We start from the raw sequence: 25,774 nt of genomic DNA on the forward strand, positions 1-25,774 counted from the left end.
GGATACAAAATCAATGCTCAGAAATCAGTTGCATTTCTATACACGAAGAAAGAGAAGTAGGGAATTGATTCCATTTACAATAGCACCAAAAACCATAAGGTATCTCGGAATAAACTTAACCAGAGAGGTAAAGGATCTATACTCTAGAAACTACAGAACACTGATAAAAGACATTGAAGAAGACACAAAAAGATGGAAAAACATTCCATGCTCATGGATCAGAAGAATAAACATAGTTAAAATGTTTATGCTACCCAGAGCAATCTACACGTTCAACACCATCCTGATCAAAGTACCAATGACATTTTTCAAAGAGCTGGAACAAACAATCCTAAAATTTGTGTGGAACCAGAAAAGACCCCGAATCGCCAAGGAAATATTGAAAAAGAAAAACAAAGCTGGGGACATCACGCCTGATTTCAAGCTATACTACAAAGCTGTGATCACCAAGACAGCATGGTACTGGCAGAAAAACAGACATGTAGACCATTGTAACAGAATAGAGACTCCAGAAATGGACCCTCGACTTCATGGTCAGCTAATCTTTGACAAAGCAGGAAAAAACATCCAGTGGAAAAAAGACAGTCTCTTCAATAAATGGTGCTGGGAAAATTGGACAGCTATATATAGAAGAATGAAACTTGACCACTCTCTCACACCATACACAAAGATAAACTCCAAATGGATGAAAGACCTCGATGTGAGACAGGAATCCATCAAAATCATAGAGGAGAACACAGGCTGTAACTTCTTTGACATCGGCCACAGCACCTTCTTTCATGACACGTCTCCAAAGGCAAGGGAAACAAAAGAAAAAAAATCAACTTTTGGGACCTCATCAGGACAAAAAGTTTGCATAGCAAAGGAAACAGTCAACAAAACAGAGGCAGCCCACGGAATGGGAGAAGATATTTGCAAATGAAACTACAGATAAAAGGCTGGTATCCAAGATCTATAAAGAACTTCTCAAACTCAATACACGAGAAACAAATAAACAAATCAAAAAATGGGCAGAAGATATGAACAGACACTCTTCTAATGAAGACATACAAATGGCTAACAGACACATGAAAAAATGTTCAAAATCATTAGCCATCAGGGAAATTCAAATCAAAACCACACTGAGATACCACCTTACGCCAGTTAGAATGGCAAAATTTGACAAGGCAAGAAACAACACATGTTGGAGAGGATGCAGAGAAAGGGGAACCCTCTTACACTGTTGGTGGGAATGCAAGATGGTACAGCCACTTTGGAAAACAGTATGGGGGTCCCTCAAAAAGTTAAAAATAGAGCTACCCTAGGACCCAGCAATTGCACTACTGGGTAGTTACCCCAAAGATACAGATGTAGTGAAGAGAAGGGCCATATGCACCCCAGTGTTCATAGCAGCATTGTCCACAATAGCTAAACTGTGGAAGGAGCCGAGATGCCCTTCAACAGACGAATGGATAAAGATGATGTGGTCCGTGTATACAATGGAATGTTACTCAGCCATCAGAAAGAACGATTACCCAGCATTTGGAGCAACATGGACGGGACTGGAGGAGATTATGCTAAGTGAAATAAGTCAAGCAGAGAAAGACAATTATCATACGGTTTCACTCATTTGTTGAACATAACGAATAGCAGGGAGATCGGTAGGAGAAGGAAGGGAAGAATGAAGGGGGGTAAACAGAAGGGGGAATGAACCACAAGAGACTGTGGACTCTGGGAAACAAACTGAGGGTTTCGGGGGGGGGGGGGGATGGACTAGCCCAGTGATGGGTATTAAGGAAGGCACATACTGCATGGTGCACTGGGTGTTCTATGCAAACAATGAATCATGGAACACTACATCAAAAACTAATGATGTACTGTGTGGTGACTAACAATAAAAAATTTTTAAAAAAAGATTATGTACAATAGATTTTTAAAAGATGTGGGGATGCTTGGGTGGCTCAGGCAGTTAAGCGGCTGCCTTCGGCTCAGGTCATGATCTAGGGTACTGAGATTGAGTGCCACATCAGGTTCCTTGCTCAGCGAGGGGCCTGCTTCTCTCTCTGCCTGCTGCTCCCGCAGTTTGTGTGTGTGCTCTCTCTCTCTCTGACAAATAAGTAAATAAAATCTTAAAAGAAAAAAAAAAGTGTTTCCTTAACTATCTGTTTTTCCACTCTGGCCACTTTCTATGTTTGTTTTTGTAATTCTTAATTTTCATGCTTAGTTTTCCTTAATATGCCTGATGTTTCCTGGTTGTCCATTCATGTTTCAGAAAGGACTAGGTTTCTGGTCTGGGTCTCCCCTCTCCCACCCTGTTCCTTGGACTGTTTTCTCTACTAGTTTTTCATTTGAATAGGAATTCCAGCCACAGCACTTAAGGGTCTAGACAGTACAGGGTAGGTAGGGCCTGTCTATTGGCAAACATTATTTTAGGGTAAAAGGGAAAGGAGCTAGCTTCAGACTGTGGGTCCTCTAAAATGCCAGATGAAAAGGGTTTATTACTTTGCCAGCATCCTCATTTTAGTCTTCTAGTCATTCATTTATTTTAGAGAAAAGCAGAGTATCTTTTTGCCTGGGGGTAAATGTCAGTTTTTTAGGTGTTGCCTGGAGATGGAGATAGGGGATGGGAAATGTAGTTGTTCTTATACAGTCAAGTAATATTTAATACTGGTTTTGGCCCTACCATTTTCACCCTTTGCTGTATCATTTAGTTTGCAAACATGCCTCTCTGGGGTCCTGTCAGACATATGGGTTCCCACCTTTTTGCATCACTTATTAGGGTATAAGAAGGGTGTAGTTTTCTCTGCTTGTTTGTCTGTCTGTCTGTATCTGTCCATCTACCTATCTATCTATCTACACACACACATATACATTCACATATATACATTGTACCCCAGTCTCCAATTTTAAATTTATTTGCTCTTAGGGTTCCCCCCCCCCCCCCGGTATGGATTGTTTTTATTTCAATGGGATAGTTGGAATAACTGGAGGGAAAATTTATATTTAGTCTACCATTTTTTATTAGAGTCCTTTTTTAGCTGCTTCTTAAACATAAGTTATATAGAACTATTGAACTATTTTTTAAATTTTTTAAATTTATTTTTTTGAACTGTTTAAAGCAGGCATATTCATAGGAATTATCATGATACTGTCAAAATACAGTCGTGTTTCTTAATTACTGATTTATATAGGTGTTTATATCTTTATGCCTGTTGGTCCTAAAACTTGTACTCTTTTTGAATTCTTGTTTGCCTCTTAGTTTTTCTGATTCCTCTTCTGTTGCCATGTACCCCAATTTGCATATGTCATTATGATTCTCTTGCCATTTCTACTTTGGTATTTGGAAACTGAGTAAGACCATTTAGAATTGTGCATAAAATAGTGACTTTGCTCTAGAGAATGGCCTATTAGCTTTATCACATGGCTTTTGCGATATTTTTATTATTATTATATCTTTTCTTATTTTCTGTTTCTTAACTGTGTCCAGATAGGTGAAGTATTATTCTTTTTTATTTACTTCTCTGCCTTAATTGTTATAGCTACTTTGGTTCAGTAGTTATTCATATTTTTCTGTATTTTTCTTCTACCTTATAATCTCTGGTACTTTAAATGTCGAATTTAAATTGCCTAGCTAGTTCATCCAAGGCCTTAGTTTTCATCTCCTCCTTTCATTTTATATTCATAAAAATTTCACAGCATTCTTATAAAATTTCTTTAACCTGTTCTCTTTTTTATTTTCCATTCTCCTTTCCTGAATCTTTAGGTACCACATTGATTGTAAATTATCCTGGGCAAATAAGTTTAAATTCATCTGTTTTTTTCTTATCTCTTCTGTGGTATTGCTGCATTTCCCCATTAATCTTTTTAAGTCTTTTCTCATGAGACTTTGTAATTCTTTCTTCTATAGCTCTGGTTTCTACTGCCGGAATGTGTGTCTATGATTAGAGTTATAATTCTCCTGCAATCAGAAGTTTTTACAATCCAGATTTAAGAAATGCTGAGTACTTTGCAGTTGAAATCTTGTCAGAAGGGTTGTGTTCGGAAGGCTTGTTAAACCCCCAGATTTTGCCTGATTGTATAAGATATTATAGGACCTTCATAGTAAATACTTAATTGAAATTTAAAGTAGTTTAGAAAATAAATAGGCTCTTGTGCAGTTTCTTTATTTGACTAATATAGAGGAAGTCAGTGTTGTAAGTATTCCCTAATGCAATGGGTATCTATTTACTGGTTATTTTGTGAATTTCTTTTACATTCTGTGAAACTCTTTATTTTTAGAATTCAGAGATTAGATTAGGTAGCAGTTGCCTTTCCTTAGGTCTCTTGCTTTACCCTTTTCACGTATCCTTAACATTTTTCCTTCCAGATATCTGTTGTCATCGTTAATTTCCTTCTTAATTCGCTCATTACAGTATCCTTTATTATTTGATTATGTTTATAGTTTTGGTACTTTTTCTTACTGTTCCTGAAATTTTAAAGTATAATCTTTAGCATTATATAGATAATATTTGACTATTTTCAAAGGATTGGTTGTTTGGAAAATTATGGTTTCTATATCTTCATTTTCCCAAGAATTTATCATTACGATGTAGGAATTAAAGAAAAAATAATACGCTGTCATTATTGACAAAAAATTCCTCAGGAAAAATAGAGATTCCTTTAAAAGGTTGATTACTTAACATATTTAGTATTTTAATGAGTAAAGTTTCATTTCTTTTGTTCTCTTAATTCATGGTAGTAGTAATTAGCCTTTTCAAACTCAAAAGTTGAAATTAATCAGTGATACATTTTGTGGCTATGAGGCAAATTACGATTTTAATTAAATTCAGAAAATATGTTTTTTAAGAATTCTCAAGAATTTTTTCATTGTCATAATGATCAGTTTTCTTTCTGGGACAGGATTTTAATATGAGAGTTATCTCCATAGTTTCACGTTTTTGGTAGTCATTCTTAAAGTATTAAAATTGTGTTGGTTCTCATAGATCCTTTTTGAATTGGCATGCAGAAGTGTAATTATGTGTCTTGGTTACTTACATGATAAATTAAAGATGATGAGTACTTTGGTTGTGGTAATTTATACCTAGAATTCAAAACCCAGGAGCATCTAGGCCAGAGTTTGGCACTCAGATACTCATTTGCTCTTTCATGTCCAAGATAGAAAGCCATTCTTAGTCTGTATCAAATATGAAGAAGCTGTTTTTGGGATTGAATATAAGAAAGTCAATAATAAAATTTTTTGAGATCATCTTGAGTTAATTTTAGATCTTGCATTTTAAGCTTTGATCCTTGATAAAGAACTCTTAGCTTAAGTATGAGCATTAATTTTACTTTTCGGAAGCTACGTAACTCTTTGGTTTATTATAACCGGTTACCATACTTAAAAAATGAGAAACACATTTATTTTTTTCCTAGAATCTTGATTTAAGACAAGGTGCATACTTTCCTTAGAAAAGAACCTTTCAAGAAAACTGAAAATTTATGCATAATCAGGTAGTTTTAGCTGTAATTTAGAATACCTAACTTTAAGAAAAAAGACTTAAAATCCAAGAGAGACATTTAATACATAGGACTAAATTATTAATATGTGATTGCCAGTATCATAATTGTAAGCACTGCCCTTAAGTGGTCTTGACTTATTACTGTCTAAGAAACCCTCTTTGAGACCCTCTGTCACGGGCTTGAGCCACATTAACATTACAAACACTAACTGATTTAGTAAACAGCTGCTCTGGGAGAATAAGAAACCTGCCAAAGGTATTGTCTTTCCTGTGAAGTAACTGTGTGACCTTGGCAAACCACTTAAGTCTCGTGGGTCTTAGTAAAATGGAGAGCTTGGAATACGTAGCCTCTTAGTTTCTTTTGAGGATTCCTTGAAGATGTCAGGGGCTGGAATTCCAATCGGACAATATACTATGTAATATCCTTATAATAGCTCTGAAATAGATGGCATTATTACCATTTTACCTATGGTATCATTCATGTTGTACAGACTTCATGTTCAAATAGCACGCTCAATCATGTAGCTACTAAGGGGCCAAGTAAGAAGTTGAACCTTGGCCTATCTCATTTTATATTCATATTCTATTTAATATGCCATATTACCTCCACAAGCCATGTTACAGTACACCACTGGATTTTATTCCTGAAACTTGTTTCATTTCTTAATCTTTTAGTTTATAGTAAATGTGCTTATGCTTTACTGCATCTATTATTTAGGAAAACCAGAAGTCATGGATCAGGCCTATCCATGAATTGTGCCCAAAGTGGAAATGGGACCAATTTTTAAATAAATATAGTAGAATTTATTTGTCCAAGAGATGATTGATGTGTTCAAAGTTATCTTGAATTTACTTCAGCAATGTCACTGTTGTTCAAAAACACTTTTGGAACTATTCTTTCCTCAGCATCATTCTTTTTTTTTTTTTTGAGAGGCAGGTAGAGAGAGAGAATCTTAAACAGCTAGCGTGGAGCCTAGTGTGAGGCTCGATCTCACAACCCTAAGATCATGACCCTAGTGGAAATTAAAGAGTTGGATGCTTAACTGACTGAGCCACCCAGGTGCTGCCTTCTTCTTTTAATCTACATTCTGTGGTGGCAAATGAGATCTTTTGAGAATGGATTTGATCTGTGGAAAAAGTGGGAAGTCATTCTGAACCAAGTCTCAAACATAAAATTAGCATTCAAAATGAGGAATGCCATTTTTAATTAAAAATAAGTAGACCAAAGAAATGAAACCTGTTATCCTAATGTCACTTGTAAGGTGGTTAAGGAAGTAATTAGAGAAGACCAGTCCCAAAATTGTTTTGTGTGATGACAACTTGAAATAGCCTCTAAAAATGACTACTCTGAATGGAGTTTAACCTTTATTTGGCTATAAATTCTAGTATATTAAAGTTACATCTTAAGATGGTTACACCTGTTCTATATGCCACTTAGGTTAGTGCTGTGCTTGCTTAGCATGCACTTTAGAGAAGAAGAGTTGATGAATGAATTATAGACAGCAGATACTCTTTCCATTTTAAAGGAGATGAGAATCTATAGAACATTTGTTTGCATAGTAATTTAATTCTTGGTTATATTAATATTGTGTAATTTGTGGTAATCCACATATGGGTTTAATTCTAGACAGCTACCCCATCCCACTTCTTGGCATGAACTAAAACTACTTCTCTTGCTAAGCCTGAATATACTCTGATGCAAGTTTACATGTAAATTAGCTTTTGTGCAAAAATTATCTTAGGCTGCCTTGTATACTTATATATTAGTGAATAACTTTTAGATATTAATACTTTATTAGTGCAGTTAATAAAGAGTAATTTATATATCTGGCTGCACAGAAACTTGTGGAAGATTTCATTTTACCTTTTGAAGGTATTATTTTTCTTGATTTTAAACTCCCAGATAGTGGAGTTTAATGAAGCTTCATCATTTGTAGGTATTAGAGGATAGTAAAAAAAAAAAAAGGCTTCTAATCCTTTTTTAATAATACTTTTCCTTTTGGGGTTTCAAAATAATGTTATAAGACCATTAATTCAACAGATATTTCAGTGCAGGTCACTGTGCAAGGGGCTAAAAATTCAGTGGGAACTGGATAGACATGTGACCTTTTTTAGCTTGTATGTGTGGGAAGGTGTGGAATAGATAGTAAACTAATTGCACAATTCACTGTGTAATTACCATGTGGAGAGTGCTAAAAGCAAGAAATGCAGGGCGGTGTAAGAATTTGCTGACCTAGTGGGGGAGGGGAGCCAAGGAAGATGACTTGAGCTGAGGAAAAAAAGAATATTTCTGGCAGAACATCTTGTTTAAATATCCCGGAACAGCAAGGAACTTGGCTTTTGCTAGGAACTGAAAGAGTCCACTGTGGCTGGGGTGTTAAAAAAAAAAGGAATGATAACAGTGTGGTGCAGTAGGCAAAGGTTGGGTCATGTAAGGCTTGATAGATCATGTTAAGGATTTTGATTTTTGTCTCAAGATCCTTAGGAAACCATTAGAATATTTTAAACAAAGGATCATGAAATGATCAGGATTAGAATGATCACTCTGGATGCTGTGTAAAGAATGGTTTGGAGGCAGCCAGGCAGGATGCTGGGAGACCCATTAGGTTGTGTTGAAATTAAGGTGTCTGTAATTTATCTAAGGGAGAATCATGTAGGCCAGTGGTTCTCAAAGTGTGTGTCACCTGGGAACTAATTAGAAATGCAGATTCTTAGGTTTCTGCTCAGACCCACTGAATCAAAAATTTTGGAGGTGGGGCTCAGAAATCTGTTTTTTGAGCAAGCCCTCTAAATGGTTCTGATGCATCCTAAAAGTTTTTCAACTTCTGCAGGTGTCGTTAGATATGTAGCTTTGAATGTAGGAGAGAGTTCTAGGGTGGTAATATGGATAGGGAGCTACTGCGTGGGAGTGGTAGTTGAAAGTGAGGGAGAGGCTCCAATAGAATGAAACCCTGAGACACTTTAGTCCCGGACAGAGTGAAAGGAGCTAGTAAAAGAACCACAAAAGGATTGATTAGGGGGACTAGAAGGTCAGGAGAGTCTTCGGATAAGGGTATGGCAAATTAAGCATTAAATTTGTCAATAAATGATCTTTGTATAGTTGTAGTGGAATTACAAGGGTGGTCACCAGTGTCAACAGGTTGAAAAAGAAATGGGGAGAGGAGTGAAGGAAATATAATTTACTCATTTAAGACATCCCTTACTCTTTGGACAGATATTTAATATTCCATAATTATGGGAAATAAAAATAAATAACTTTGAGGGACACCGTAAATAACCTTGAGGGACAGCACAAGAGTCTGTGGAGAACTCTGTAATAAAATATCTTTGTTTGGACTTACCGATTCTGAAATTCATAATTTACATAGAGGAATGAGCTCAAGCTTACCATCTTGTGAGGAATACCATAGTAAAATAATAGTTAAACTATGTGGGGTATGGGGGCATGGGGAGGATGTTTAGCCTACCAAGAATGATGTTTTTTAACATGATTAAAACCACTTTAGCAGTATGCATTTATATAAAAATAATTTTTAAATTACAAGTACTCTTACTCATTACAAATAAATTCACTTTTTATTACTTCTGTGTATCTCAAGGAAAATGTCTTTAAATGAATTTTGTAATTCAGTCTTTTACTTAGATTACCTTAACTATTAATGTTATGCTATTCTTAGGGGAAGACCACATTTAATGTGAAGACAAATTAAGATGATTTGAAGGTGAACCCCAATTGCATAGTCGTATCTTCGGAGTGAATGTGTGTGTGTGTGTGTGTGTGTGTGTGTGTGTGAGCATGCATGTTGTGCACATACACTAACATACAGCAGTGGGATGGAGGAGAGACAGAGAGAGAGGGAGATTGAGACTTAAACCCTTTCGAGATGCATTTTCTTTTCAGGGTGAATTATGTATTTGTATGTCTAAATTTTTTATTCATTTTTTAAAATTTTAGGTAGGCTCCATGCCCAGCCCGACTCAAAATCCTGAGACAGGAGTCTCATGCTCTACCAAATGAGTACCAAATGAGCCAGCCAAGCACACTAATTTTTTTTTTTTAATGAAAAAATTAGGTTATTACATCAACATGTGTTGACTATAAAATTCAGCAGCTACAGACACTCATAAAGTTAGTTTCTGCTGCTACTAGACCACAGTTTATGTTCAAAATAGCCATTTATTAGCAGTTTGGTATTCTTCTAGACTGTCTTACTCCCTACTCCCCATGCCCTGCCTGTATGGATACTTGTATGTTTAATTCTTTCAAAAAAAGAAAAGAACTAGTATTATACTATTCTGCAGGTTTTTCTTTTTCTTTACTTTTTTTTTTTTTAAGATTTTATTTATTTATATGACAGAGAGAGACAGCCAGCTAGAAAGGGAACATAGGCAGGGGGAGTGGGAGAGGAAGAAGCAGGCTCCCAGCGGAGAAGCCTGATGTGGGGCTTGCCCCACGACTCCGGGATCACGCCCTGAGCTGAAGGCAGACGCTTAACGACTGAGCCACCCAGGTGCCCCTCTTTTTCTTTTTTTAAAACCATGTACATCTTAAATCTAAAAGGCTAAATTCTAATAATTCCTTCCATTGACTTCAGATTTTGTTCTTAGAATGTTAGTCCAGGACTTTAGAGACTTGCATTCTGGTTTCTTTTGGCTTCATGATCTTGGGCGAGTTACTTAGCCCTTCTGTTTTTAGTTTCTTCATCTGTAAAATTTAGAGATGGTGAGTGGTTGACTTGAAGGTTTCTAATAGCTCTAAAATTTGTTTAGGAATGCTAGGATTTCAAAGGGCAGACATTTCCTTCAATTTTATATGAAAAGTGATTATCTTAAACCACCTGTGAACGCCTCATGGGAGTTCTTGCCAAGTTAAAAATACAGTAGTTCAGGGAGGAAGCACATTAGAAACAAGATTCAAAAAAATAATATCCCATCATTTACCAGTGTACTTAGTAGGCATACCTGATGCTTTTAGGGTAGCGCTGACCAAAGCAGAACAGAAACAAAAAGGCTTTCTCAGAACTGATTACGTTTTTGCACTAAAAATTTATATCACTTTTTTGGGGGGTGTGGGATGTAGGTGGGTCAGGGTTTGGTTGTACCCCCTGAGTACTAATGGCAGATAAGACAAATGGGACTTACGGCCTGCTCAGTACTTTTTTCCCCACATCAGATGGGTAATGTGCTGAGGTGGTAACAAGGTTTGAGGGAGGCACATGTCACACAATGGTGTGAGCATCCAGTCGTCATGCTTACTGCACAGCATTTTTTAAGGAATTGTGTCACCTTCTCACTTAAGTGTTTTATAAAAGCCAGGGTACTAGGAATAGGAGTCATTGGTATGAGGCTAGGAGCTGTGTTAAGTTTTCAGGAAACATTGAGAAGGCAAAGAAGTCTTTGTTTAAAGAATTTTTTTTTTTTAAGATTTTATTTGTCAGAGAGAGAGAGCATGCACAAGCAGGGGGAGTAGTAGGCAGAGGGAGAAGCAGGCTTCCTGCTGAGCAAAGAGCCGGATGTGAGACTTGATCCCAGGACTCTGGGATCATGACCTGAGCTGAAGGCGGCAGATGCTTAACTGACTGAGCCACCCAGGCATCCCTCCCCCGTTTTTTTTTTTTTTTTTTTTTTTTTTTAAGATTTATTTAGTTTTGAAGGGGGTGCGGAGGGGCAGAGAGAGAGAATCTCCAGTAGACTTCCCACTGAGCGTGGAGCTTGACATAGGGCTCGATTCCACACCCTGAACTGAAACCAAGAGTTGGATGCTCAAGCAACTGAGCCACCCCCACTTAGTTTAAAGAATCTTTGAGTGAAGGTGTTCAGCTCTTGAATTAGCATTGTTATGTTCTTATTATTAATATTATATTGATTAAAAAATAGTTTTTGTTTCTCTGCTCTCAGTGTCTTAAGTTGCTGATTTTATTTCCTTTTAGTTTTTACCTGTCTTTTGTTGCTTTCATCTTTTTTGTCCATAGTGTGTCCACTAACATTTTATGTACTCTTATTCCTAATCTTTAGCTTTTATTTTTCTAATATTTCTTGTTACTTTTATATATTTTAAATTTCTCTGCCCATTTTATTTGATTTTTTTGCTTAAATTCTTTTTTAAAATTTAAGGGTTTTTTTTCCCCTCTCAAATAGGATTTTAGTAAGGCAAAACCACAAAAAGGTATGAAGAAGAATCATTGAGAAAACTAGTGACTCCAGCAGTAGCTTGCCCAGGGAGAGCTTTAATTTAAATTTACTTTTTATTGTGTGTATTCTTTTTTCTATATAGCTGGTTGTTGGGTGGCATGTTTCTACGTTGAATAACCAAAAAGATACTTCACACCGTTAGCAAGAGAATCAGGCTACTTTTATTCCCCTTCCACTTATCTAATAGTAGCTTTTAGGGGTTTTTATAAGAGACTTTCTTATTCTTTTAAACTTTGAACCTCCTCCTCAAATCTTTAATCTGAGTAATGCAGATGCAACATGGGCAAATTTCCCACCCCTACATAAAATGTTTATTTACAGTGATAAAGCCTTTGCAGTACACTAAAAGAGACTGTTCTCATGTTGATTGTCATCCCTTTAGTCATTTTGAAGGTGCTTGACTTAAAAAGTTTTACAATCCTCATTTTAAAAGGAATATTTTTTAGCAGTATCAGCCTCCTAAAATCTTTCAACAAAAAAACAAAAACAGAAAAACAGTGGCAGGTCTTTTATTTTTTTTAATATAATTATTTATTTGAGAAAGAGAGTGAAAGAGCACGACTGCAGGGTGAGGGGCAGGGGGAGAAGCAGACTCCCCGCTGAGCAGGGAATCCGATGTGGGGCTCCACCCCCCCCCCATTACGACCTGAGCTGAAGGCGGATGCTTAACCCACTGAGCCACCCAGGCATCCCAAACAGTGGCGGGTCTTAACTAATATTTTATTGCCAATCTTATTATTAAAAACTTTTTTAAAAATTTGTTTCTTAAAATAGTAACTTCCTTTTTTTAGTGTGTGTGTATGTATATATGAAATACTTTAAAAGGTATTTTAGAGTATAAAATATAATCATCAAAAGAAATTTTAAAGGGAAAATCATGATTCTGGATGATATAGCACATTAATAATTTTTTATGCATTCATAATTATTTCACGTATTACATTGATGTATATATCGTGGGCCCAAGAAAGCAAAAGTAGATAAGTTCATTCTTTAGTCTCTACATGTTCTACTTTGAGCCAAAGCCTCTAACTGGGTATTGCTTGGTGTAAATGGAGCAGATGAAATCTTGTGTTAGTTCATTGTCACTACATTACATCCTTCCTCAACAAAGAGACTTGAGTTAATTTAATCTTGTAGCTTTGTTGTCCTCGCCATAGCTATACTGCTGCTACTTTGTTCAAAGGTCAGTAGTATTGCCCTTTTATATTTCCTTTTTTATTGTGCATCTCATTCTTTTTCTACATTTCTGTACATTTCTCTCATTCTGGGAACTAAATTAGGCTAAGTTATTACTAGCGATCTTGGCTGTCTCTTCCCAGAATTAAAACCTGAAATGACACTTAAGTGTTTTATGTATAAAATATAGAAAGGAGTTACTCTGCTGAATATGTAAAATCTTAAGGATTTAAGTTAGTTTGAATGCTGCAAGAATGCTAACCCTGCATTCTTTTTATTAAACACACTTAAATGCATACATGTAATAACATGTCAGAATTATGTTAAGTGCTCAAGAATCCTGATCTTGGTCACTTCAGGTCTCTTGGAATATAACTCTAGCATTCTGACATTAAGTAGCATGCCATGAGATAATTTTTGTTGTAGCTGATTAGTTCTTTTGAGGAGATTTTTTTATATCTTGTTTTTCAAAGTGATCACTTAAACAGATTTTAGATTGTGGAAAGTGTAGCTTTCATAATTTTAGGAGTGCAATGACAGCTGCACAGCAAGTCCATATGTTGCTTTGCTATATTTATATTTTAATAATTTTTTCTTTAGGGAGAGAACTATGGCTAACCTCCAAGAGACTGAAGTTGATGATTGTAATCATTCATATTTTTCCAACAGAAAGACAAATTTTTTTTTCTTATTTTAAATAGTTGAATTTATTTTCCTTGTGAAGTTGAGTTTATTTATGTTGTGTCATAGCATCAACTGGATAAAGTTACTATTCTGGATCCTACTGTAAAATTTAAATGAATATTTATATCAGATGGGAAGATTACCCTGCTTTTTTTGTTATTCCCGTATATGGACTTGCTGCCATAGGCATGCTAATTTTTCCATCTCCTACATGCGACTTGCTTCTTGCCGCCTCGCCTCTGTTCTTCTGCATATTACCATTCCCTCCACCGGCAATGCCCTCCTTCCTTTTCATCCATTTCCTTTTAAAATTGACATCTAAAATTATTTCCTCTACAAGTTTTTTTATGATTTAATCCATGTAACTGTTACTTATTTTCTTGGTTTTACCTTAACAACATGGATAGATACGGAGTCAACCAATCTGTTTCTGTGATATACCAGGTACAGTGTTAACTATCTCGTTTAATTTTCGCAGCTATCCTGTGAATTATGCTCATTTTACATTGAAATTAAATAAATTCCATTACATTCCTGGTTTTAGCTATGCTAGAATTTGAGCTTTTCCTATCATTTAAAAAAATTGCTTTTAACAGTGTCATTCTGCCTTATCTCTGTAGTCTTTCCTTTCTTGCTATCACTTAAGCTACCAACAGCACTTAAAAGAAAAAACCCAAACCAAACACTATTTTGATATAATTTGCATAGAATAAAATGCACCCATTTTATGTATATAATGTGATGCATTTTGACAAATGCATACGCCCCTGTAACTATCACTACCATCAAGATATAGAACATTTTCATTAGTCCCCAAAATCGCTTGTGCCCTTTTCCCACTTAATATTTCCCCATCTCCACGCTCCCCACTTTCCCAGCTCTTCAGGCAACAGCTGATCTGAGTTCTATACACTACACATTGTTTTTTGTCTGTTTTAGAATTTCATGTAAATGAAATCATAGAATATGTACTCTTATATGGCTTCTTTTGCTCAGAACGTTTTTGAGATTGTTCCTTTTTATTGCTGGATAGTATTCTGTTGTATGAATGTACTGCAATTTGTTTGTTCATTCGCCTATTGGTAGATAATTTGACTTGGCTATTACAAATGAAAATGCTATGAGGAGCACCTGGGTGGCTCAGTTAAGTCTGCCTTCGGCTCAAGTCAGGATCCCAGAGTCCTGGGATTGAGTCCTGCATCAGACTTACTGCTCAGCGGGGAGAGCCTGCTCCCCCCCCCCCCCCCCCCGTGCGTGCACTTGGGAGCTCTCTACCTCTCTCAAGTAAATAAAATCTTTAAAAAGACTGCTATGAAAAATCCTTGTGCAAGTCTTTGAGCAGACATATTTCCATTTCTCTTGGGTAAATACCTAGGAAATGGTTCTACTGTTTTCCATTTCCACCAACAGTGTATGAGAGTTCAGTTGTTCCTCCTCATCAACAGTTTAAAACATTTTAGTGTTTCTAGTGGTTGTGTAGTAGTATCTCATTGTGGTTTTTCATTTGCATTTTACATTGAGCATCTTTTTGTTTGTTGGTCATTTGTCTTATTTATTGTTTAAATCTTTTGTCTATTTAAAAACTTTTGCTTTTTTTCTTATTGACTTTTAAAAGTTCTTCTTATGGTCTGGATCCTAGTTCTTTGTCAAATGTATGTATTGTGTATATTTTCTCTTATCTGTGACTTACCTTTTCATTTTCTTAACTCTGTTTTTGAAGAGAAGCTTTTAATTTTTATGGAATCTAGCATACCAGTTTTTTCTTTTATGACTTGTGTTTTTTAGCCTCCTAAGAAATTTTTGCCTACCCCAAATTTGTGAAGATTTTCTCTATTTTATTCTTAAAGTTTTATATTGAAATATTTATGTTGGCTTTTATATTTAGGTCTGTGATTTATTTTGGGTTAATTTTTGTGTTTTAGTGCAAGTCAGGTTTATTTTTTCTCTCTTTTAATGAGATTTTTATTTAAAATATTTTCCTTTTTATTGGGTTTCCTTGGCACTTCTGTTACAAATTAATTGACCATGGATGTGTGGCCATTTCTGGACTTTCTGTTCTGTTCCACTGGTAAATTATGGTACGCCAATATCACACTCTTTTGCTTTATTTTTTATAGTAAATTTTGGAGGTAGTATAAATCCCCTAACCCAGAATCATTTTGAAAATAGAAAAAAACTCTTTTGCCCTCACTGCTTCTGTTTGTGTACATGGTGATTTTTGTTTTCATTTACTTGTTTTTGTTGGTTTATGTTTTCAAAATGTTGCCACCAACAGGGCTTTTGTGCTTGATATTTTCTGGGGCAGATACTGTTTGTATTAAGGAAGATGCTAAGTACTTTCAGCTGGTGAGGAAGAATTAGCAGTTGATGTTCTTTCCTTTTCCTCAAAATCATTGGTAGTAAGCAACACTAGGTCTCAATGGTATATCTATATGATTTTGGATAAGGTCAGTAAATAGGGTCTGCAATAGCAAAAGCATGTGCAAGAAGCCAAGTGTTTAAATACCAAATCTGAAATCAGTTGGGAAATCAGTTGGGAAATGAAATTGTAACACTTTTCGGTTACTTTAAAATCATGTTTCTTTTTCTCCCTCTCCTGTCTCGTTAACAAAAACATCTTAGCTTTGCCTAAAGCAGTCTTTTGCATGAATATTTGAGAAACACTAATGGCAGTTGCCAAAACTTAAGTGTGTCTAAGTGGGAACATGTTGAATTGAAGAAAAATGTTAGATACAGATTGCATTTAATTTAACTACATGTAAATGGAAGTAAAAAAATGAATACTATTTGTGGTTTCAAAATAGTGCCCAGATGCTTTCATTTTTCTTCTTGAACTGCTTTACTTTAGAATAAAAATAATAGGAGAAATGATGAATGTAACATATTCAATTTTGTATTGATTTTTATTTATCAGTGTTTTGTTTCATTTCTCTCTCTCTCTCTCTCTCTCTCTCTCTGGTCCTTCCAGGTTCCCCCCGCCTTTTTTTTGTTGTTGTTGGGGATTTTATCTTCTATTTATTCTGTATCCTTTTTCTTTACTTCTCACATATTGGAAATGTTGATGAGCCTTGATTATGCATTTTAATTAACTTGTTCTTGTGAGTAATAAGTCCTAGGCTATGGTAGAAATATGTGTGTATTTTTTCTTCCTATGGAAATCACAGTTATCATCTGAAAGATGTTTTTAAGCTTTGCACTTGACACAACTTAGAATTTTAGAAACCAGGTAGGTGATGAGATAGAGGTAGAGTTATAGCTCCTCTTTTTTTTTAAGTTGTTAGGATGGGTTAATTATGGTCTAGGGCCTTAGAAGGATTGGTCATACACTTTGTTTCCACTCTTGTTATTTACTTCACAAAGACGGCATAGATTATAAGATCAGTCAGACAAATGAAACTGTCAGCTACTCAAATAGATATTTTTAGATATGTTTCTCCTCTTAATACTAATGCAGTTGACCACAAATCCTTCATTTGATAGGGGATGAGAAAATAAGATGCAAGAGCTCCAGAGGAGGCATTTTGGATAGTAAGACCGAACTAAAATTGAAGTAGAGATCACATTTCTGATTAAACACAGTTTTTTCTCCTTATCATTGTGGCCAAAACCTGGTCATGATGATGTTTATATGATTTTCTTATTAATGGAATTAAAACATCTAGCTAGAAACACATAGATGAATATTATGCTATTGTTTTTTTTTTTTCTTATAGTGTATATGGTGTTTTATATTTTCAGGTCTCACGTTTCACTTTGTGGATTCATTTGAAGTTAACCTTGACTTTTGTTATTCAAGGCTTATTTTAGTTGTACATGGCTGAAATGTGTTCATTTAGGGTTCTTTGGTTCAAGTGGTAAGAAACTTTTGCTAACTTAAAAAATATACCAGAATGATAAGCTCATTTTCTTGAAGTAAAGGTTGAAAAACCAAGTTCGAGATAGAACGGGCACTTAATGCAGCTCCAGGGATCTAGAGAGCAGGAAGTAATGGATAGTCTTTGTGGAGCCTCCATTAAGCTAGATAGTTCTCTAATTGTTTTCCATTCATGTGATCCGCTCTGCTCCTGAGTCAGATGTCTCAGAGAGTGAATCAGAGAGGGACCGATTTGACTTGGTTTGGGTTTATTGTTTACTCTTTGCTAGGAGAGAGCAGGGTACCAAGCAAGTTTGCATACATTGGAGGAGGGTTGCTTTCTTCAAGGGAAGATCAAGGTACATGTTATTACAGGAAGGGGAAGTGAATGTGTAAAGGTTTAAAAAATCCATTACTGCTATAGTTTCTAGGTTGACATAAGATTTCTTTAATCTTATAATGCAGTGTTAACATTTCTTGGCTGAATCCAAACCTTTCATCCTTTATAGATTTGCCATGATCATTTATTAAATGCCCATGAAGGCTACTCTGCTTTATACTTCAGTTGTTTTTCCTCTTTTTTTCATACCCTTAAGTGACTGAATGATTTAAACAATGTAGTCTTAATAACTTGTGAAGAAAGGTTTTCTTTGTTTCCATTATTCACTGAATGAATTTTTTTTCAGTGCTTGCTATGTGCCACATACTGTGCAAGAAGCTGAGGTTTCAAAAATGAATAAGAGCAGACATACCTCCCCAGCCTTGAGATATAACTGACATATTACATTGTGTAAGTTTAAGGTACACAGTGTGATGATTTGATACATGTATATGCTGCAGGGTGTTTACCACGATTATGTGTTAAACACATTCTTAATCTCACAGAACGCGGAATTATGTGTTAAACACATTCTTAATCTCATGGAACACGGAATTACCATTTTGTTGTGTTGTTGTTTTAAGAACATTAAAGCTCTGCTGTCCTAGCAGGTTTCAAATATACAATACAGTATTGTCAACTATAGTCACCATGCTGTACATTATATTCTTGGAACTTACTCATCTTACACTTGGAAGTTTGTACACTTTGACCAACATCTCCTCATTTCCCCTACACCTGAGGCCCCTGGCAACCACCATTCTGCACTTATGAGTTCAGTGTTTTTAGATTCCACATATAATTGAGGTCATACAGTATTTGTCTTTCTCTGTCTGATTTGATTTCACTTAGCATAATGTCCTCAAGGTCCATCCATGTTGTTGCAAATGGCAGGATTTCCTTTTCTTAATGGCTGAATAATTTTATAAAAAAATTTCCATGTTTTGGCTGTTGTGAATAATGCTGTGTGAACATGGGAGCAATGCTGTAGTGAACATGGAATATCTCTTCAAGATAATAATTTTGTTTCCTTCAGATAAATACCTAGTAATGAAATTGCTGGATTGTATGGTAGTCCTATTTTTAACTTTCTGAGGAATCTCCATACTGTTTTCCATAGCGGCTGTACCAATTTATATTCCTGGCAACAGTGCACTGGGATTCCCTTTTCTCCATATCCTCACCAACATTTGTTGTCTTTTGTTTTTTTTTGATAATAGTCATTCTAACAGGTGCGAGATGATGTATCATTGTGGTTTTGATTTGTATTTCGTCTATGATTAGTGATGTTGAGCACCTTTTCATATAGTTGTTGGTCATTTTTATGTCTTTAGAAAAATGTCTGTTCAAGTCCTCCACCTGTATTTAAATCAGATTTTTTTTCTTTTTTCTTTCTTTCTTTCTTTCTTTCTTTCTTTCTTTCTTTCTTTCTTTCTTTCTTTTCTTTCTTTCTTTTTTTGCTATCAAGTTGTACAAGTTCCTTATGTATTTTGGATATTAATCCTTTATCAGACATATGGTTCACAAATACTTTCTCACATTTTGTAGATTGCCGTTTCATGTTTATTGTCTGTTTTGCTGTGCAAGAGCTTTTTAGTTTCATATAGTTCAGCCTTATACCTATAAAAATAAGGTATACCAACATATACCTTATTTTTGCTTTTGCTGCATGTGTATTTGATACATAGCCAAAAAAAAAAAAAATCAATGCCAAGACTGATGTCAAGGAGCTTTTTCCCTTTGTTTTCTTCTAGGAGTTATTGGGTTTCAGGTCTTATGTTTAAGTCTTAATCTATTTTGAGTTGATTTTTGTATATGGTGTAAGATAGGGATCCAGTTTCATTCTTTTGCATAATGACTTTCCAGTTTTCCCGACATAATTTACTGAAGGGACTATTCTTTCCCCACTGGGTATTTTTGACTTCCTTGTCAAATAATTGACCACATGTGTGTGAGGTTATTACTGAGTTCTCTGTTCCATTGGTCTGTGTCTATTTTTATGCCAGGACCATATTGTTTTGATTATTAATAGCTTTGTAATGTAATTTGAAAAGAAGAATTGTGATGCCTCCGACTTTGTTCTTTCTTCTGAAGATTGCTTTGGCTGCTTGGGGTATTTTATAGTTCCATATGAATTTCAGAGTTGTTTTTCTTTTTTTGTGTTTGAAATAATGGTAGGGATTGCACTGAATCAATGATAACTTTGGATAGTATGGACAGATAACAATATTTCTTCTGATCCACGAACATGGGATGTCTCCATTTTTTGTGTCTTGTTTGATTTCTTTCCTTGGTGTCTTACAGTGTTCAGTATATAGATCTCTCATTTCCTTGGTTAAATTTATTCCTAAGTAGCGTGCCTGGCTGGCTCAGTCAGTAGACCATGTGACTCTTGATTTTGGGGTCGTGAGTTCAAGCACCACTTTGGGTGTAGAGCTTACTTGAAAAAAAATAAGAGTAAAGTAAAGCCGGGGCACCTAGGTGGCTCAGTCATTAAGCGTCTGCCATTGGCTCAGGTCATGATCCCAGAGTCCTAGGATCGAACCCTGCATTGGGCTCTCTGCTCAGTGGGAAGCCTGCTTCTCCCTCTCCCACTCCCTCTGCTTGTGTTCTCTCTCTTGCTGTGTCTCTGTCAAATAAATGAAATAAAATCTTAAAAAAAATAAAACTAATTCTTTAAAAAAATTATTCCTAAGTATTTTATTCTTTTTGATGCTATCACAAATGGGATTGACTTCCTTGTTTCTTTTTCAGACAGTTTATTGTACTATAGAAATGCAACTGATTTTTGTATATTGATTTTTGTGTCTTGCAATTTTCCTGAATTTATTAGACCTATCAATTTTTTAACTAGAGTGTTTTTGATTTTCTATATACAAGATTATATTATCAGCAAAGACACTTTTTTAAAAAAGATTTTATTTATTTTCAAGAGAGAGTGAGAGAGCGAGCATGACAGGGATGAGGGGCAAAGGGAGAAGCCAACTCCCAACTGAGCAGGGAGCCTGACTTGGGGCTCAATCCCAGGACCTGGAAATCATGACCTGAGTCAAAGGCAGACACTTAACCATCTGAGCCACCCAGATGCCCTGAGACACTTTTGCTTTTTCCTTTCCAGTTTGGATGCCTTTTATTTCTTTTTCTTGCCTAATTGCTCTGGCTGGGACTGGAAATACTATATCAAATAGAAATCGTGAGAATGGGCACCCTTGTATTGTTCCCGATCTTGAAAGGAAAACTTTCAGCCTTTCACCACCGAATATGTTAGCTCTGGGTTTTTCATATATGATCTTTATGTTGAGATATGTTACCTTCTATACCCAGTTTGTTGAGCTTCTATTTTTTTAAGTTAATTATAGAAGGATGTTAAATTTTGTCAACTGTTTTTTCTGCAGCTGTTGAGATGACCATATGATTTTTGCCCTTCATTTTAGTAATGTAGTGTATCACATTTATTAATTTGCATATGTTGAACTATCCTTGCATCCTAGGGATAAATCCTATTTGACATTGTGTAGGCTCTCCTAAATGTGCTATTGAATTCTGTTTACTAGTATTTTGTTGAGCCTTTTTGTGTTTTTAGTCATCAGGATATTGGCCTGTTTTCTTGTAGTATCTTTATCTTTGGTATCAGGATAATGCTGACCTCATTAAATTAGTTTGGGAGTGTTCCCTTCTCTTTAGCTTTTTGGAAGGGTTTGAGAAGAATTGGTGTTATCTCTTTAAAATTTTGATAGAATTTACCTATGTAGGCATCAAATCCTAGGCTTTTCTTTATTGGGGGTTTTTAAATATTGCCTCAGTTGCCCTAACTTGTTACTTGGTCTGCTCAGAATTTTTATTTCTTTATGATTTGGACTTAGTAGTTTGTATGCTTCTAGGAATTGATCCATTTCTTGTAAGTTGTTCAATTTGTTGGTGTATAATTGTTCATCTTAGTGTCTTGTGGGCCTTTGTGTTTCTGTGGTATCTGTTGTAATGTCTCTTTTCATTTCTAATTTGTTTTTTCTTGTTTATTTTTTCAAAAAACCAATTCTTAGTTTCATTTGTCTTTGTATTGTTTTTCTATTCTCTGTTTCATTTATTTCACCTCTGATCTTTAGCTTCTTTCTTTCTTCTGCTAATTTTGGGCTTAGTTCTTGTTTTTTTCGTTCTTTGAATTGTAAAGTTAGGTTGCTTGAGATCATTCTTTTTTCTTAATTTAGGCATTTATCACTATAAACTTCTCTTTTGCTGTATTCCATAAATTTGGTATGTTGTATTTACAGTTTCATTTATTTCAAGATACTTCTTTATTTCCCTGTTAATTTCCTCTTTGACTTTTGGTTTTTCAGGAGTGGGTTATTTAAATTCCACATATTTGTGAATTTTCCACGTTTCTTCTTGTTACTGATTTCTAGTTTCAAACCTTTATGGTTAGAAGAGATACTAGCATGATTTCAGTCTTTTAAAATTTGCTAAGACTTGTTTTGTAACCTAACATATGATTTATCTTGGAGAATGTTGCATGTGCACTTGAGAAAAATGTGTATTCTGCTGTTGTTGGGTGGAATATTCTGTATATGTCTGTTAGGTAACATTTGGTCTAAAGTATAGTTCAGGGGCACCTGGTGGTTCAGTCGGTTTAAGCGTCTGCCTTCAGCTTGGGTCATGATCCCGGGATCTGGGATCAGGCCCTATGTTGGGCTCCTGGTTCAGTGGGGAGCCTGCTTCTCTCTCTCCTCCCAGCTTGTGTTCTCTCTCCCTATCTCTGTCTCTCTCTCAAATAAATAAATAAAATCTTTAAAAAATATATATATATAGTTCAAGTCCAGTGTTTCCTTATTGATTTTCTATCTGCATGACTTATCCATTTTTGAAAGTGGGGTATTGAAGTCTCCTCTGATTACTTTATTGCTGTCTGTTACTTTCTTCAAATCTGTTAGTATTTGCTTAATATATTTAGCTGCTTCAATGTTGGGTGCATATATATTTACAATTGTTATATCCTCATAATGAATTGACCTCTTTTCTATTATATAATGACCTTTTTGTCTCATTACAATTTTTGACTTCCAAGTCTGTTTTCTCTGATATAACTAATTATAGCTACCCCTGCTCTCTTTTGATTTCCATTTGCATAAAATGTTTTTCCATCCCTTCTCTTTGAGCCTATGTGTGTCTTTGAAGCTGAAGTGAGTCTCTTGTAGGCAACATATAGTTGGGTCATTTCTTTTTTTTAATCAATTCAGCCACTCTATGCCTTCTCATTGGAGTGTTTATTTACATTTAAAGTAATTATTGATAAATAAGGACTTATTATTGCCATTTTCCAAATTGTTTTCTGGCTGTTTTATAGTTTCTTTGTTCCTTCCTCTCTTGTTCTCCTTCTATGTAAATTAATGATTTTCTGTAGTGGTACACTTTGATTACTGTCTCTTTATTTTGTGTGTACCTTCTTTAAGTTTTTGTTTTTGGTTACCCTGAGGCTTACTTGAAACATCTTATAGATATAACAGTCTATTTTAAGCTGATATCAACTTAACTTTAGTCTCATAAAAAACAAAAAGCAACCAACAAACAAAAAAAAAACTGCTTTCATTCCTCTCCCTCACATTTTGTGTTTTTGATGTCACACTTTACATCTTTATATATTGTGTATCAATTTACAAATTATTATAGCTGTAACTATTTTCGTCCTTCAACCTTTATACTAGAGTTAACAGTTAACACATGACCATATTACAGTATTAGAGTATTCTGAATTAGACGACTTACTTGCCTTTACCAATGGGCTGTTTATTTTCATAAGTTTTCTGTGTTACTGGTTAGTGTCCTTTAGCTTCAGCTTGAAGAACTCCATTCAGTATTTCTTGTAACGCAGGTCTTGTGGTGAAGAACTCCCTCAGCTTTTGTTTGTTTGGGAAGGTCTTTATCTTGCTTTCATTTCTGAAGGACAACCTTGCTGGGTAAAACATTCTTGGTTGGCAATTTCTTTCTTTCCATACTTTGAATATATCACCCTGTTCTCTCCTGGCCTGCAAGGTCTCTGCTGAGAAATCCACTGATAGACAGGGGCGTTCCCTTATATGCAAGAACTTTTTTTTCTCTTGCTGCTTTTAAAATTCTCTTTGATTTTGCCAATTTTATTATAATGTGTTTGAAGAACATTGTTTGGATTGAAAATGTGGGTGACCTATTAGCTTAATGAACTGGGATGTCCAGATAATCTCCCAAATTTGAGTAGTTCTCAGCCCTTATTTCTTTAAATGAACTTTCTATTCTATTTTCTCTTGTTTTTCTTTTGAGGACTCCCATAATGTATACCTTGTTTCTCTTATTGGTGTCTTACAAGACCCAAAGATTTCTGCATACCTCTTTTTTTTTTTTTTTTTTTTTTTTTTTTTGCTTTTCTGACTGGATAATTTCAAAAAATCTGTCTTCAGGTTCACTGATTATTTCTTTTACTTGCTCTGGTCTGCTGTTGAAGCTCTCTTTTGGATTCTTTAGTTTAGTTACTGTATTCTTCAGTTCCAAATTTGTTTGTTCTTTTTTGTTTTCTCTCTCTTTGCCGAACTTTTCAACTTCTTGTATTGTTTCCCTGATATTGTTATATTTTTTTGTGTGTTCTTTTGTAGCTCTCTGAGCATCTTCAGAATGATTATTTTGAGTTCTTTGTTGGGCAATTCCTGGATCTCCATTTTTTTAGGGCCAGTTTGTTACTGGAGGTTTACTATATTACTTTGGTTGAGCTATGTTTTTTTGATATTTTGTAAGCCTTGTAGCTTTGTGTCTGTGCATTTGAAGAATCAGTCTCCCCTTCCTGACTTTATAGCCTGATTTCAGTAAGGGAAGACTTTCATCAACAGGTGGGGCATGCCAGAGCATGCTGTGTCCCTGAGCCTCATGGTATAGGGTACCAGGTGCAGGGGCATGTGGCAGCACTGGGTCCTCAGTGGCCATTGTGGCTCATTGGCTAAAGCCATTGGGGTCCATAGCATCAACAAATGTGTGGTTTTTGTTTAGCATTGTGGGGGATCTGGAGAGTCATTGAGGACTGTTGAGGTCCTCAGTAGCACCTCCAGGCTCAGCAGCGAGGGCCCAGGGCAAGCAGTGGTAGTGGCTGGAACTTGTGATATTCACACACTCAGTTGCAAGGACGAGCTAGGGGTGTAGGTAGTGGCAGGTGTGGTTGCAAACACACATGTAATGAGGAGCACAGGGCAGGTAAATAGCTGCAGGGGCCTTGGCTGTAGGTGTGTACTGTCATGCTTGCTGTGTTTTGCTATGGGTGCATGGCAGTGGAGGACAGTGATGGGATTGGGCCAGGGTGTGCAGGTGCACAGCTCAAGGGGCTAGCTGTAAGTGATTCAGTGGTACCGACCAGTGACAGAAGATAGGGCCTGATCTGGACCCACAAGAAGCAGTGATGGCCCTGGCTGTTGGTGTGCTCTTCTTTGGTTGCATTCTCCAAAATGGGCATGTTTGTGCATGTGATAGTGGAAGCTGGTACCAGCTGGTGCAAGTACACAACTGGAGGGGCTAATCTGAGCACATGCGTATCAGGAGAGGTTAGCTGTGGGAGTCTAGGCTTGTATCTTGAACTCAGCAGCCACAGATGCTTGGGCTGGCTGCTGGTGTGGTTCCCAGGCTCTGGAGAGGGCACGTGAGAGAAGGGGGAGTGTATGTGTATGTGGGGGACTCAGGCTAATTTCTGTGAACTCAAATACCTGTGGGGCAAAAGCTAGTGAAATCTGTCTCTGTGCTGGCTATTGGTCTGGTCAGCTTTGGTCTTGTCTTCTTTTATTTTTTTAAGTAGGCCCCACACCTGGTGTGGAGCCCAAAGAGGGGCTTGAACTCCTGACCCTGAGAGAAAGACTGAGCTGGGATCAAGAGTCAGATACTTAACTGACTGAGCCACCCAGGTGCCCTGGCTGTTGGTTTCTTCAATGGAGAAAGTTTTCTAGGGTCCTCTGCAGAGCAGGTCACTGCGAACTGTGGTTGATCCCACTGTATGGCTGCTATTGGTAG

The 25,774-nt window shown here is 36.1% G+C and overlaps 1 protein-coding gene and 1 non-coding gene across 9 annotated transcripts in view; one reads left to right on the plus strand and one right to left on the minus strand.

The window, feature by feature from the left end:
* Positions 1 to 25,774, plus strand: part of OSBPL8 (oxysterol binding protein like 8) — a 158,025-nt gene that overhangs the window by 9,514 nt on the left and 122,737 nt on the right. The window lies entirely within an intron of this gene.
* Positions 10,645 to 10,743, minus strand: LOC113256498 (small nucleolar RNA U13). The gene has a single exon (XR_003316701.1). It is a non-coding gene; the product is annotated as a small nucleolar RNA U13 (small nucleolar RNA).

The sequence above is a fragment of the Ursus arctos genome, unplaced genomic scaffold, assembly GCF_023065955.2.
Source record: "Ursus arctos isolate Adak ecotype North America unplaced genomic scaffold, UrsArc2.0 scaffold_21, whole genome shotgun sequence".
Classification (NCBI taxonomy): domain Eukaryota; kingdom Metazoa; phylum Chordata; class Mammalia; order Carnivora; family Ursidae; genus Ursus; species Ursus arctos.